The sequence below is a fragment of the Panthera onca genome, chromosome A1 (genome assembly GCF_046562875.1).
Source record: "Panthera onca isolate mPanOnc1 chromosome A1, mPanOnc1 haplotype 2, whole genome shotgun sequence".
Classification (NCBI taxonomy): Eukaryota; Metazoa; Chordata; class Mammalia; order Carnivora; family Felidae; genus Panthera; species Panthera onca.
Window position 1 is genome coordinate 99,585,380 of NC_138339.1, and position 15,585 is coordinate 99,600,964.

The 15,585-nt window shown below is 34.4% G+C and overlaps 1 protein-coding gene across 4 annotated transcripts in view; it reads left to right on the top strand.

The window, feature by feature from the left end:
- Positions 1-15,585, top strand: part of CERT1 (ceramide transporter 1) — a 102,790-nt gene that overhangs the window by 38,910 nt on the left and 48,295 nt on the right. The window lies entirely within an intron of this gene.

Consider the following 15,585-nt stretch of genomic DNA (forward strand, 5'->3'; position numbering starts at 1 on the left):
GAGAGTGTGTGAGCAGGAGAGGGTCAGAGAGAGATGAAGACACAGAATCTGAAGCAGGCTCCAGGCTCCGAGCTGCCAGCACAGAGCCTGATGCCGGACTCGAACTCACAAACCATGAGATCATGACCTGAGCCGAAGTCAGACACTTACAGGCGTCCCTATAAATTTTTGAACTAATTTTATTTCTAACACTTGAGTTGTTCTGAAGCAATTTGCTACAACAAATATTTTTATTTATTTTTTGAAGATCTAATTGACTTTGTTAAACAATACATGAGTCGGGTAGCACCCCATCTAGCAAGTTGAGAGGCACCCCAACAAATGTGTTTAATTATTAATTAAAAAAAATATGCCTTTTTAAAAATAAAACATATTCTTGATTTTTATACTTAGGATTTGCTTCATAGTTAATGCCTCTTTTACGATCTGGATAAAAGGACTTTTGAAATAATATTGGGTATAAAACCCTAATATTTAGAAACTTACATGTTAATTTTTGCAGTCCTCTATAGCTATTTGGGTAAATTCATAGTGTAAATATTTGTACATCACTTAATTTTTGTAAATAAGAAGCCATCTAATAATAAACCTTTAGAAAGTCTATCTTATGTAAATGTATAAGCCACATTGTAATTTAAAGCTGTGAATAATAATTGGTAAGTAGACTAAGTAGATATTAATAAATCTGTAGCATTAGTGAATTCAGTATATTATGATAAAACAAGGAATAGGGAAAGGTATAAATTCATGATGCTATTTCTGAGTGTGACTTAAGAAAACTTTGTGCTTTGCATACTTGTCTGTACTTGTTTACTTGGGTTTCACAGAGTTGTAGTTGAAACACCTGTTTTGGTCACTTAACAGATGCAAAACATGCACACATACAACATGCACACACACATAAACAAGAAGAACCTGTCTGATTTGAGGTACGACAGGCATTCTTTTTGGTATGAATCATGCCTTAACTTTTATTTCTTGATTATTGATTATAAATTTTTCCTGGCATGAAGAAAATTGGCTGTAATGCCCATTTCTTTCCTCTCTGTTTTAGCTTTAGTTGAAAACTGGTTTAAAATTTTGTGTGTTGGGGTGCCTGGCTGGGGCAGTCCAAAGAATCTGCTACTCTTGATCTCGAAGTTGTGAGTGTAAGCCCCAAATTACGTGTAGAGATCATTTCAAAATAAAATCTTAGGGGCACCTGGGTGGCTCAGTCAGTTGGGCATCCGACTTCTGCTGAGGTCATGATCTCACCATTTGTGAATTCGAGCCCCGTGTCAGGCTCTGTGCTGACAGCTCAGAGCCTGGAACCTGCTTCGGATTCTATGTCTCTTTCTCTCTCTCTGCCCCTCCCTGCCTCCTACTCTGTCTCTCTCTGTCTCTCTCTGTCTCTCAAAAATAAATAAATGTAAAAAAATAAAATAAAATCTTAAAATCGTGTGAATGTTGGTTATTATATTATTCAGAAAAGAGTCTAAAAATTGAAAAAATGGCTAATAGTTTTCTATTATATAAAAAAGAGGTGAGCTAAAATCCCAGAATCTGAATGCTTTGAATCCAGGCTGACCTCGATTCAAACACTACATCCTGTGCTGTGTATGACATATGTGACTTTTGGCATGATAATTTACCTCTTCTTGGTGTGTATAAGTAATACATGAGATAATATATGTAAGATTACTTACCAGAGTGGCTGATATATTTTCTCATTTATGACAGTAAAAAAGAAAGGGCTTTATAGAGTGACAACTAAATTTACTAAATTATACCTGTTGTTTTTGACTGAAGTATTCTACATTCAGTGAGAGTTGCTAAATGTGTATGCACATAAAGAGAGTAGCGTAGTTTGTGTATTTAATCAGGGCCAACCCTTTTACTAACAATTAAAGATATCATTTAGTAGAACTAATTTCTATATTTTTAACTGAGATGACTTTCAAAAGCTTAATCAGTTGATTAACTGATTAGTTGATTATAGGGATTTTTGTTTTCTGTTTTAAGCATATCTTATTTTGCTTGTTTTTCTTAGTAAAGCTGAACCTGAATTCTTTGCAGGTTCCCATTTTGTATTTTCTCCACAAGTGAAGGATGCCTAAAGCATATATTTCTTCTGTCATTGATATCTTTGCATCATTGAACAATGGATAGGTTTAATCTGAGTTTTATTAGTGCAGTGTGACTTAAGCTGAGATAACAGATTTTTGGTGAACTTTAAGTTTTTAGAAAAAAGATTCAGCAGCAAGATTTCAGATACATTATGCAGACTTTTTCTTCCTGATTTCTAAAAATAGTTTATTCATAGACAAGGAGAAATCATTGTTAATTATAACTTTTATTAATAATTATTTAAGTGTAGGGGAGCCTGATGGCTCAGTCGATTAAGCATCATCCTACCCTTGATTTCAGCTCAGGTCCTGACCTCAGTCAGGGTTGTGAGATCAAGACCCTGTCTGGCTCCACACTGTGGTGCCTGCTTAAGATCCTTTCTCTCCCTCTCCCTTTGCCCCTCCCATGCTCATGCTCTTTCTCTAAAAAATAAATAAATAAATAAATAAATATATATATATATATATATATATATATATATATATATAATTTTTTAATATAAAATATGTGATATATGCCAACTAAGCAACATATCAATGAAAATTTAAATTGAATATGAATTCCAAAAATAAATTGTAATAGGAGGGAAAAAATTCAAATGGTATCTCCAAACATAACAGCAAAGTTTTTTTGGTTTCTTGTTGTTTTTTTCTGTAGACCAGAAACAGGGAGGCAGTGAGGATATATTTCCTAATTCATTCTTCACTATTACTAAAGAATATTACATATCAGAACCTAAATTTAGTAATTTTACTATTTTAGCATGCATTGTTATATTGATACTCAAAATTAATATCAAATTGTTAAAGCATGTTGATGATGATAGGAGCTACTACTTATTGAGGATCACCCGAGTATTAATGATTGCATTATGTACTCATGTGCTTTATATTCTCTCTGCTCGTCTGATAGGTGAGGGAAGTGTTGTGTTACAGTAGAGAAGATGGAGGTTTAGATTAAATTTAAGTAACTTGCATGAGACTCTACTACCTTTCAGTTCTTGGATGCTTAGGATTCAATTTTATGTTGATTCTGCTTTCACTCAGTTCCATTGGTAGACTGAGTATTTGGAAATCATTCCCATAAGCTCACCTCCTGCAGATTAGATCCGTTTATCATTTGAGTTCTCCTGCCATATATATGCAAGACAAATACGAATTCATCTTTCTGCCCATGGGCTCTCAAAAAGAGCATTGTATTATTTGGTTACTGTTTGAGCAGTGGATTCTGGGGTCTGACAGATATGGGATTGAATCTTGGCACTACTGCTTATACTACATAATAACTGTGTGGCCTTGACAAGTTACTTAGTGGAGGAAAGATGACAGTATGCTGTATATATCCCCTCCCCCTCACATCACCCTCCCCACCCGCACAAAAACAAAACAAAATGATCAAGCAAGCAAAGTAGCCTAGTCATGATAAACCAAGAGTACTTCAGAATTGATAAATTCCCATCATTCCAGCTCATTCAGTTCAATTTACAGTTAATTCCTCATTTCACCACCTGCCCTTGTGAGGACACAGAACACTTGGAAGAGTGGGCCTTTTTCTCTTCTGATGTCATCAGATGGCCCTTCATTGCCTTTTCTTGCTATTGGGCCTCTGTTAGGGCTTTCCTGACAGGCTTTAGTAGTTTTTAATATCTGGAAGATATTAAAGGTTTCTGTTCCTTCCTTCCCAGGTAGCTCTTTTACTCTTTATAATAACTGTGTATCAATCCATTTCACACACGTGCACACACACACACACACACACACACACATACACACGCTCACATACACCAAAAATTCTTACAGGACTTCTTCAGCAATGTGGTGGTGATAGCTAACAGTTTTGAGGATTAATGTGTGTCAGATATGGTGATAAACATTATACACTTTATCTCATTTTACTCTCATAGTCTTGTAAGATTCTTATCCTACTTTTATAGATTAAGAAATTGAAACAAATTAAGTAACTTGTCCAAGGTCAAATTGCTAATCAGTGAAGGAGCCACAGCATTCAGGTCCAGGTCTATCTGACCTGAGCACCAGTTTTTTAGCCAACAAGCACATCTGCCATCCTATAAGTATGTATTTATGTAGAATATATTTTGTTGACTTAAATCATTGGGCTTCTTGAATCACAGTATTCCCATAGTTTTTATATGTTCTTCATATCTCTTGTGTGTATTTTAGACCATAAGCTCCCCTAAAGACTCAGATACACAACTTTGTAGGAATCAACAAAGCATTGAGCACATAAATTTTCCAGTTGAAACAATTTACAGTATTGTAAAACAAATTTTGTGGGGGAAATTTGGAATTTTTGAAGTTGTTTTTCTTTCATTCTTCATGATTGATCTTAAAATAGAAATCCATTACATTCTATATTCTCTGCTACTGTTTTGTTCTCCTTGGTATTCATTTCAGAATAACTTGCTTACTAGAAGAAAAGTTTAAGAAAGATGATTCTGTGATTTAAATGCTCTCATTATATTGGAAGTTAGTTGCATAATTCGGTGTGACATTAGACAGTAGCCCCTGTGGAAGAAAGATATTCCTGAGTTCATTCTTATATTCGAAGAATCTGTTTTGGTTTAAAGTATACCAAGGGGCATATGTATACCAGACCAGTAATTTTATTTTGCAATAGTGTGGAGTATTATGCAATAGTGTGCAATATTGTGTGGAGTCCATTCATATTCTGCATTTCTTCCTAAGATTGAGACACTACTAAATAAAATGACTTTTAAAGACAAAGTTTTTTTGTAATTTTTTAATCTCTTGGCCATCTCTCATATTGTCTTGAGGTCAAGTGAGATGGTGTTCATGAAAATTATTTGAAGACTAAAAGCTGTATGAAGGTAAAGATAAGGTGTTATTTTTATTTGGATTAAACATTTTTCTAATACGGATGGTCTATTATCAAAGGGCCTCTGAACATTTTCTGCATAATTAGCTTCTCAAAGAAATGTGATAAGCTGTCTGTTGATGGTATTATCTAAAAGAGTCATAGGATTATTCCTAGGATCTTCTACAATTGCAATAAATATGATTTTAACTAAACAGTTTCTTAGTATGAAATGAGTATACTGCCCCACCGTACCACCCCACACCTCAAAAAAACTAGTAGGAAGGCTCCCCTGGCACTAGCAGATTTAAGAATCATATTGAAAAAGTTATGCTTTTTGGCTCAGATAGAGTTTGTTTGTGGTAGTCATGACATTCCTTTATTTCCATAAGGGAAAACCTTAGTAGATCTGAGAAATGTTGGTGATCAGGGGCCACACAGACTTTTCCCACATTTTGGAAATTATCCAAAACATGAGGAGTCATAGGAAGATACATAGTTAAGCAGGAAGAATCCAAATGGTAATGATTATACAGATGTTCATTTTCTGTAGTGGGAATCTGCATGTAGGCAGTTCCATAATTTAATGTTTGCTGATTTATTCCTATGCTTTTGTGAAGGCCCACTAATTCACATCTGAAGTTCTGTTGAATACTTTCAGAAGAAAGGCTTATTCTTAGTCTGCGAAGTTTAGGGATTTCCGAGGAAATTAGATGGAAGACAATTTTTGAAAAGAACTTACACATTTTACTTGAAATGAGATGGAGTATGAAAAAAGTTTCTTACCAAAATATGCTCATGGTTGAGCCACCTATATGATACCCAAGACTCCCTTTGAAGATCTCTTAGAAACTGTGTTGCTATTTGGCATAATTAAATAATTTTTCATGTACGGTCTCAGGGTCAGCTTGATTTTGGTGCTTTTTCTCTATCTTTAGGAGCAGTTTCCTGCTTATTTGAAATTTTACTTTCTTTTGTCTTAAGTTTGACATACGCTTATTAGGAAACTATTTAAAAATAGCTAGATGACAGAATACACCTGTTCTTAGTACTTCTGAAATACCAAGGTCATGTAAAGTCATACTATCTCTGCCATATTTAATGAACTATAATAGTGGAAAAAGTTCTTAACAGATACTGGAGATTCTATACTTGTCTGCTTTATAAATGATTATCATATAAACCTAGCTTTGCATTTTGAATCAGATCTACTTAGCAAAGGCTTAAGAGTGCAAGTGTAACTTTTTAACGACTATTTTTTGTTTTGTTTTGTTTTTATTTATTTAAGTAATCTCTACACCCAACATGAGGCTTGAACTCATGACCCCAAGGTCAAGAGTTGGACACTTTTCTGATTGAGCCAGTCACACACCCCTGGTGTATTCTGTATATAAGTAATTTCATGAGATTGGTGGATTACTAGTTCTCCATTTACCTATTTGCATCATACCATAGTGATGGAGAGAATAAGATGGAATCAAATTTTACTTTTCTCTTAACATTCAAAAGTTTTAATTTTTGAGAGAAGTGCAAATTTAGCAGCTGCTGAAGTAGTCAAAGGTCTGTCATTTTCTCGTATAAGCTGTAGAAAAACCCAAGTGGTTGGGAACACAACTGAACTACAAAGAACTAGCAGAGGAAGTTCCTTATGTCGGGGCGCCTGGATGGCTCAGTCAGTTAAGTGTCGGCTCTTGACTTTGGCTCAGGTCATGATCTCACAGTTTGTGAGTTCAAGCCCCACATCAGTCTCTGTGCTGGCTGTGCACAAAGTCTGCTTGGGGATTCTCTCTCCCTCTCTCTGCCCTTCCCCCACTCATGAGCTCTGTTCTCTGTCAAAATGAATAAACTTAAGAAATTTTTTAAAAACAGTTCCTTATGTCTCTGGATTAAGATCAAGACTTTGGTCAGTTCCTACCAGTGAGTTAATTGCTAAATTGCTTGCAGTGATAATCCATACATGGTTAATAATTTTTTTAACACCTAAATATAGATACTACCAGCCAGCACTTTTGAGGTTTGAGGTGAAATCAAGGAAAACAAAATACCAACCCTCTTAAATACTCTTAGTGTTCTGGAATAAAAAATAACTTAATTGCCAAGGGCTTTCAAAATAACTTTGTAAGGTTTTGTTATCTAGAATTTTTGAAAGCTGAATTCACCTGAGCTGACATCGGCAGTTTGCATTTCCATATGACGGAATTCTAACTATTGATTTCTAAATATTCAGTAAAGTATATCATACAGAAAAGAGGGAATGTCATTAGCTTAGAATTTTCAGCCATGCTCTTTTAATTGTGGAAGGTGTTTATATTTTACCTAGATGGTAAAAGAGGAATCAGAGGATTTTACATCAGGGAAAAAAGAAGATATTTAGGCAGCGAATCACATTAACTGTGTAGCTAGTTGAGATCTAGCTTGACAACATTTATGTCAAAAAGACAGGGAGAGCCCTGCAAATCAGTAAGAAAAGTTTACAGTTCAATTTAACAAAAATAGTTGGGGCGCCTGGGTGGCTCAGTCAGTGAAGCATCTGACTCTTGATTTCAGCTCAGGTCCTGATCTCAACAATTCATAGATTCAACCCTGCATTGGTTTCTGTGCAGAACCTGCTTGAGCTTTTCTCTCTCTGCCCCTTCCCTGCTTGTGTTCTCTCTCTCTCTCTCTCTGTCTCTCTCTCTCTCTCTCTCTGTCTCTCTCTCTCTTTCTCTCTCAAAATAAGTAAACTTAAAAAATAATATCCAAAAGACTGGAACTGGCATTTCATAAAACAGGATATTCAAATGGATAATAAACATGTGAAAAGGTCCTCTACGCCATTAGTTATCAGGGAAATGCACATCCGTCAGGCAGGGTGACCTTAAACAACAACAATAATAATAATAAATAAATAAAAAGAAAAAAGGACTTAATACTAAGTGTTGGTGAGGATGTAGAGTAACAGGTGTAAATTGGTGCAGACACTTTGGGAGACTTTTGTAGCATCTGCTAAAGCTGAACATAGTTGTCCAGATCAGATAAATATTGAAAATTTGAAAAGATCCCATAGGTATTGACCATAGGTCCATTCATTGTAATTAAGCTTTTTAAGTTACAGGAAATAAGGTCAACTCATGTTAACCTTGAGAAATGAGAATATTGCCATGAACCAAGAAAAATTAGAATGCCCTGCCTACAAAGAAAATTGGATCTATATACTTAACTCTGAGTGCTCTTATTCACAAAACTGTTACTGTCCCATCACCTGTTCCCCACCTATAGTTAATGTAGCTTAGTTTTAGTCTGTTCTTCTCCCTCTTTCATAGTTCCTGTTTATTCATAACTTTTGTTCTCCCGTCCTACTCTTAGTTTCTTTTTGTTGGTTTGTCATGACCTTTTCCTGTTTGGCTTCTCTTTGTCTTCAGCTCCTACTCCTAACTGCCCGAATCTCTTGACATTCCTCAAAGTAAATATCTTAAATAAATCTGATTGCCTCTTCACTCTAGGTTTCTAGGAACTGGCCACTCTTGGTCCATTTATAATTAATTGCATATTTACATGTGCTTTGGGTAGGGTGGGATTGATTGGCAGTTATACACACATAATATTCTGAAACTGTAATCTGTAATTTTGTATGGCGTTTACCAAATTTGCAAGTTTTTATAATGCTTGCCGCATACTTACTACTAACAATTTACATAAATACTATTAACTTTTCAGCTTTTTCTTCTATCCTTTATTAGTCTGTAATTTGCTTTGAAAATGTTTCTTTAGATAAGAAAGATTAAAGGACTCAGTTAATATAGAGTTCAGTAACTTCTATATCATTACTGTAGAAAATATTAAAATGAGACTTTATGCTACAAAAGTTATTTTTTACAGTGTTTCAGTATTATATTTGAATTTTTATTTAATCAGGAGGGAAGATTTCTGACAGTTACCAAGACAGATTGGATTCTGTTCTTTCTGTGTTTGATGTAGAAAAGTAATAGTGGGTGGCATGGCTCACGCATATTGACATCAGTGAAAACTTCTCTGATTTTATTTGCTGAATATATTGGACATTATCTGGGAGAAAATATTTCTTAAAAAATCAAAGAACCCAAAACTGCTCTTTTCATTAAATAAATCCTTTTAGCTAATAGCCTAAAAAAGATTTGCTTATGTTGTCGTCTTTATTGTCTGGTAAATATTCTGGGTTGGTTCGGAATTGAAGGATGAAGTATGGCTTTGGGTTAGAAACAATAAGAATAGGTAGCAAAGTAAATGAATATCCTAGCTGAAAACATTTTTGTCAGTGTTTAGTCACAGAACGTCCATGTCCTTGACAGACCAGGTATGATCATTGGTAGGAATGCTTTTATCACTGTTCATTTTCTAGTCCCTTTTTCTTTTCAGAAGCATCCCTTTGGTCTGTAGAGGGATAAAGGAGTAATTATGTACTGTCATCATTTAATTCAAGTCTTTAAAAATCATTCCTGAGAATAGTTGTTGATTAGATTTTATTGTCCCACTCTGGTTTTTAAAAGTAATACTTAATCATTATAAGGAAAAAAATACAAAACTACCTTCTATGTTTACATCCCATGCCCTCACCAAAGCCTTATGGAGATAAATTTTCTATCCTGTTTTCCTTTCCATCTAGTACAATTTTCTTCTTACAATATAGCTTTGTTAGTGTTTTAATGTACTGTAATTTTAGTATATATTTTATACTATTAGGCCTCTAGATTTTTTTTGGTTTTTGCATTTAGTATTTACTGCCTTCCTACATAAAGCATTTTTCTGCAGGTTAGTTGTGTTTTTATAATAGTTTCTGAGAGGTAGAATTGCTAGGTTTAAGGATATGAGCACTTTTGATATCTGTTGTCAAAAGTGCTTTCAGAAAGGATTGCATTAATGTACATTCCATGTGTAGAATTTGTGGGTATTCATTTCACTGCAACTTTACCAGTATTATTAGTTTTTTGACCCTTTTTAAATGAGATAGATTAAAAATGTGTTCTGTGACTTTATTTTTTGTGTTTATTTTTGTAGAAGTGATACTTGATTACTATAAATACTTCAAACAATATGGACAATACTGAAAACTACAAAAAAGAAAATGAATATTTAGGCCATTTAGAAATGACCACTATTCATTCTTCAGATACTTCCTTTGCATGTACAGACTTATATTTGTACTTAAATGATAATATACTGTTTTGTTGCTTTTCCTCCACCCAGGAATAAGTTATGTGTATTTTTTCGTGTTTGATATAGATCTAGATTTCTCCCCTAACCCTTAAGAAAGGAATGCATACCTTCTTTAGAAAATTTAGGTTTGAGGCCAAAGTTTCAGAATAATAAAGAACATTCATTTGCTTACCATTGTTTTATGTGCATGTATTTCTTTCAGGATCTTTGCAGAGAATTTATGGTTCAGTTTCCTTGGCTAACTGTACTCTTACATTTGAGTAAACCTGTAAATACTTACTAAACATTGAAAATCTGCCTTTTTCTCTTACTGGGACATTTAAGGGACCTTCAAAAAGTTGTTTTGCCACTGTCATCTCTTTGCACTTAGAGAAAAAAAAATAGAATTATGACTTCTATATCCTGTGCCTGTGGAACTTCCTTCTGAAAGAAGATATGCAATGACCTTTTTTTCTAAGGCAAACTATAAAATAAGAAAGTTAAAGAGTAGTATTGATAAGTTTGTTACATCTGCTGCTAGCTTCTTTTTTTATTTATTATATTTATTCTCCCCTGTTAAGTGTTTTTGGAGTAGATATATAAAGGAATATCCTTCCTGTGTGAGGGGGGTGAAGAAGAAATATATTAGTTAACATTTATCAAGCACTTATGATATAATATAAATACTATAAAGTATTATTAAAGATTTTTTCATTGTGAAGCACACTTATTTCCTTGTCTATTAATTCAGGTTCCACTATTTCAAAACGGGTGATATCTCCTTACGACAAAGATATGCTAGAACAAAAGGCTCCGTTACAGCAATTGTGATATAACACATTTTAAATAATGGCTAGTAAATGCTTATGGATACTGATAGTAGTTTAGAGTAATTCTATTTCTCCCTCTAACATTGCCTTATAGGCAATGTATGGACTTGATCTTATGGAAATAGGAATCCAAATAGGATTTAAAACAGGAAGTAAAGAATCAGATATCTATTTTTAAAGGACTACTCTGGTTATACTAGAAAGGATTTTAAGAGGAACAAGACTTGAAAGTAGTTAGAAAGCTGGAGAATTTATCCAAATGAGCCACTCATTGACCAGAACTAGGGAATAGCAATAGGAAAATAGAAAAAGGGATACATTTGAAAGAAGTAGAAGCAAAGTCTCTGGATATTGAGGCAATATAGCATATAATAAGTAACATCATGGGCTCTTGAACCTGGAATTAAATCCTGGCTCCCATTTGTGTGACTCTGAAGACAATAAATAAAATCACCTGCAAAATGAGTATACTAATAATACCTATTTCACATAGGCTGTGGAAAGAATTAAATGAGATAATGCACTTAAAGTGTTAGCATCATGCCTGGTACAAAGTAAGTATCTTAAATATTAGCTTTTACTGTTGTTGTTACAATTTATCCAAGGTGGCTCTCTGGAATTAATATCTAAAACATCCATTTTTTAGAAAGTTACTCAACTCTCATCAGCCCTCCTCTGAAAGAAAAACAAAAAAAATCTCTCTATCCCTTGGTACTTGTTTTCTAAAACTAGAGTGGAAAAATTATTTAACAGACTTCATTTATACAGCTTCATTTGATAGCTATCTAGTTATTTCTCACCTCCATTTTAATGTCACTGAGAAAAAAAGACAGGTGGACCTCCAGATTCCCTTAAAGGAAGGAGAAAAAAAATTTTTTAAGATAAGTCTGAATTTCAGAGTGTCACAATTGTTTAGAATCATCTTTTGCATCACTGATTGTGTCAACAGCTTTTGCTACAGAGGAAGTACTTTGTACCTTACTAATTTCCCCTTTAGCTATAAGGATGTGTTATGGAATCTAAAGCCTGAAATTCTAAGTGCAAGAAAGGAAGTTCTAAAGTCAATAAGAGAGTGTTGTTACCCTCTCTTTCTATAGTACCAATATTGTATTTGGGCATTTTGGGGGATTGTAATAGGCAGTGTCTTATTTTCTTCTGTTCCTCTAACATTCTTTTTAACACTTAACTAGGGTATGTGATAAGGCCCTGGTTAACTCCTCCAGTCTGATTTCAGTACAACCCTTTGCATGTTTAGATATTTCTGTAAACGAAAGCTCATCTCCCGTCCCAGCAGAAGAAAATGCAAAATAAATAACCAAGTTCCATAAATGACCTTCAAATCATTTACTTGATACTGATTTTTATTTTTTTGAGTTCATTTATTTATTTTTGAGGGAGAGAGAACATGAGCAGGGGAGGGAGGGAGGGAGGGAGGGAGGGAGGGAGGGAGGGAGAGAGAGAGAGAGAGAGAGAGAGAGAGAGAGAGAGAAAGAGAGAGAGAGAGAGAAAGAGAGAAAGAATCCCAAGCAGGTTCCACACTGCCAGTGCAGAGCCTGATGCAGGGCTTGAACTCACTAACCACTCACTACCCGTGAAATCATGACCTGAGCTGAAACCAAGATTCAGACGCTTAACTGACTGAGCCACCCAGGCGCCCTTGATATTGGTTTTTAAATTATGATACAAGAATGACTAGGATCTGAAAAGAAAAAGGTCTATAGGACTAATCTGAGCACATGTTCTATTTTCCAGTATTATTTGAGAAAAATATCTTGAGAGTAAGCAAATAATATTTAGTGGAGGGCTGCTAGGATTAGGCAGCCAGAATATGTTAAAAATCCTCTGTGGTATCATTTTCTTAATATATTTTAAAATTTCTTTGATTCATGAAGTGCTACAATTCCTGGAAATCAGGGTGGGTTGAACCTCTCTTTATCTGGTACATTAAATTGATGAATTGTGTTACATCTTTCCATCTGGTTCAACAAAAAGGAATTACAGTTGGCCTTACATTTGGCCTCCATTGCATATGTACATTTTTAGCCTAAGTTTTGGTATTTAGGTTTGGCACAGAGAATTATGATCCTAGACTACTCATATCATTTTAAACATTAGAAAATTAAGCCCAAGAAGGTAGTAACTGATTGTGTAGTTGTCTAGTGGTTACAGTGATGCTAGAGCCTTGTCTTCTCTTATCCTGCGTTCTTGTTACTCTGGAGGCCACTGCTGTTTCAGGGGGGTCCATCAGTGTTTGAAAGTCTAAATGGATGAGATTTTAATATTTATGGACATGAAATTGTTCTGCCAAATTTTCTTAACTCAAATAATATGTTTATGTTGACTTAGACAAGAATAAAACTGTTTCCACTGCAACTTGAATGATATTTTAAATCACAGTCCTTTTGGTTAAATAGTGTCTTGCTTCTCGTGGTTTGCTTTAAAATAGTATTGAAGGTAGATGTGTGGATGTTTATAGCATAGCAAGCTTACTTGGTTTTACTATGGGTTTCAGAATTTTAATTTCTAGAAAATGCTCCATTGTTTTTATATTAATCTTGTATATTATCTCCGTAATTAAAATGGAAAGAGACAGTGTTGTTGGAGTTAGGGGGAACTTTGACACTAATAACTAGATGGTTTTTTACACCATGAGGAAGTTACTTAATTTGTCTAAATTTCTTTGCTGTGTTTCTTGTTGGAGAGTGTTACTAGGAAAAAGAATGAGCTTTTCAAAAGGCAGGTGCTACTAAAATAAGGCAGCCTTTTTGCTATGATTTTTAACCACGGCCTTTGGAATCTAGATGGGATGATGAACAGATTGTACAAAATGAGAATATATAAGTTTATCTCCCACATGATTAAGCCAAACCATAAAATTTGTATCTTTGAGGGAATTTTCTTTTCAAATCAGTTTCTAGGCATTTCTGATGTTTTATTAAATTCATAACTTTGAACTATATGATTTAATTTATTATGCTTTTAAGTTTTTTCAAAAAGTGAAAATACAGAAGGTAAAGGTACACATAAAGGAATTAGTCTAAACGTTACTATCGTACTTTGACCAGTAGTAACCTCAGTTTTCCAAGTGTACTGCTACTTGGAAAATGCTACTGATCCCATCTAGTGGCCAAAAGAGTGTGTTTTGTTTTTGTTTTGGGACTTTTGTGTGTGTGTGTGGTGTTAATAAAAAGGAATATTATAATAAAGGTGTGATCTCATTGTAGTATTTAAGCAGATATACTGAAAGGAAAATATTCCTATAGTAACTATATATGAATTCTGCATTATTAATTTTAGATAGAATTTAGTGTTTTCAAAATATTATATATTGGTGATTAGAGGTTTTAATTAAGCTCAACTTTATATTTCTTGTGGAAAAGTAAGTGACATTAAGAAAAAGCCAGCATGCCTCTGAAGTTTCCCAATCATACCAATGAGATTTTAAAAGCATGTTACAGTTTTTAAGAACATTTAACAGAATATCAGTTGTGACAATAAAGTAATTTTTCCCCCTGTTTCCATCCTTCTTCCCTCACCCCACGTCACCTTCAAATAACATACCTTATAAATTCAGGATGAGTATTGCTGCCTTTAAACTGAATATCTTGGGAAGACAAAGGAGATGCCAGGAACGTTGTCCCTTTTCAGAATAGTTTTATAACTTTTTTTTAATTTTTTTAATGTTTATTCATTTTTGAAAGACAGAAAGAGTCAGAGCACAAGCATGGGTGGGGTGGAGAAAGAGGGGGACACAGAATCTGAAATAGGCTCCAGGCTCTGAGCTGTCAGCACAGAGCCCGATGCAGGGCTCCAACTCATGTACCACGAAATCATGACCTGAGCTGAAATCGGATGCTCAACCAACTGAACCACCCAGGCGCCCCTATAACTTTTCTTTTAGAAATATTTTTAGCACTTATGACCAAATGCTTTTAAAATATTGATATCTTTGGTGATAGATTAGATGTTTTTAGAGAACTCTAAAACTAAATCAGAGCCACATCACATGAATAAGAAAGGCAGGCTTAATTATACAGTTTGAAGCTATCCCTTTTTTTTTTCTTTTCACTTTTCATGTATCTAAGAAAGAGAGAACACGAGTCGGGTAAGAGGGGCCGAGGGAGAGAGACAGAATCCCAAGCAGGCTCCCAGCTGACAGCTCAGAGCCCGACCTAAGGCTTGATCCCATGACCCTGGAATCCTGACCTGAGTCAAAATGAAGAGGTGGATGCTCAACCAACTGAGCCACCCAAGCATCCCTTGAATCTATTCTTTTAAAGTAATGATAGTGTTCTCTTATTTTTATTCTGTGATTCCCAAAGATGATTTGATCCATTTTGTGGCTGTCATAAATTACTCTAAATGTTGTGGTGTATACCATTAAGAATGTTTTATGCAATGTCAATATCATTGTACAATTACAAACATTTCCAGAATGACTAGATTTTAAACAGTGAGGATTCATTTGTGTGTGTGTGTGTGTGTATTTGTATGTATATTTGTTAAACATTTATTTATATTTAAATTTATCTTAGCGCAGTTATTAACTGAAATAGAGTGACATATGAATCTCCATTGTTTAAATTGAATAACCACACAATTGCTTAGTGTATTTCTTTTTCATTGGGATGATTTTACATAATTCGTAATGGAATTTATTTAA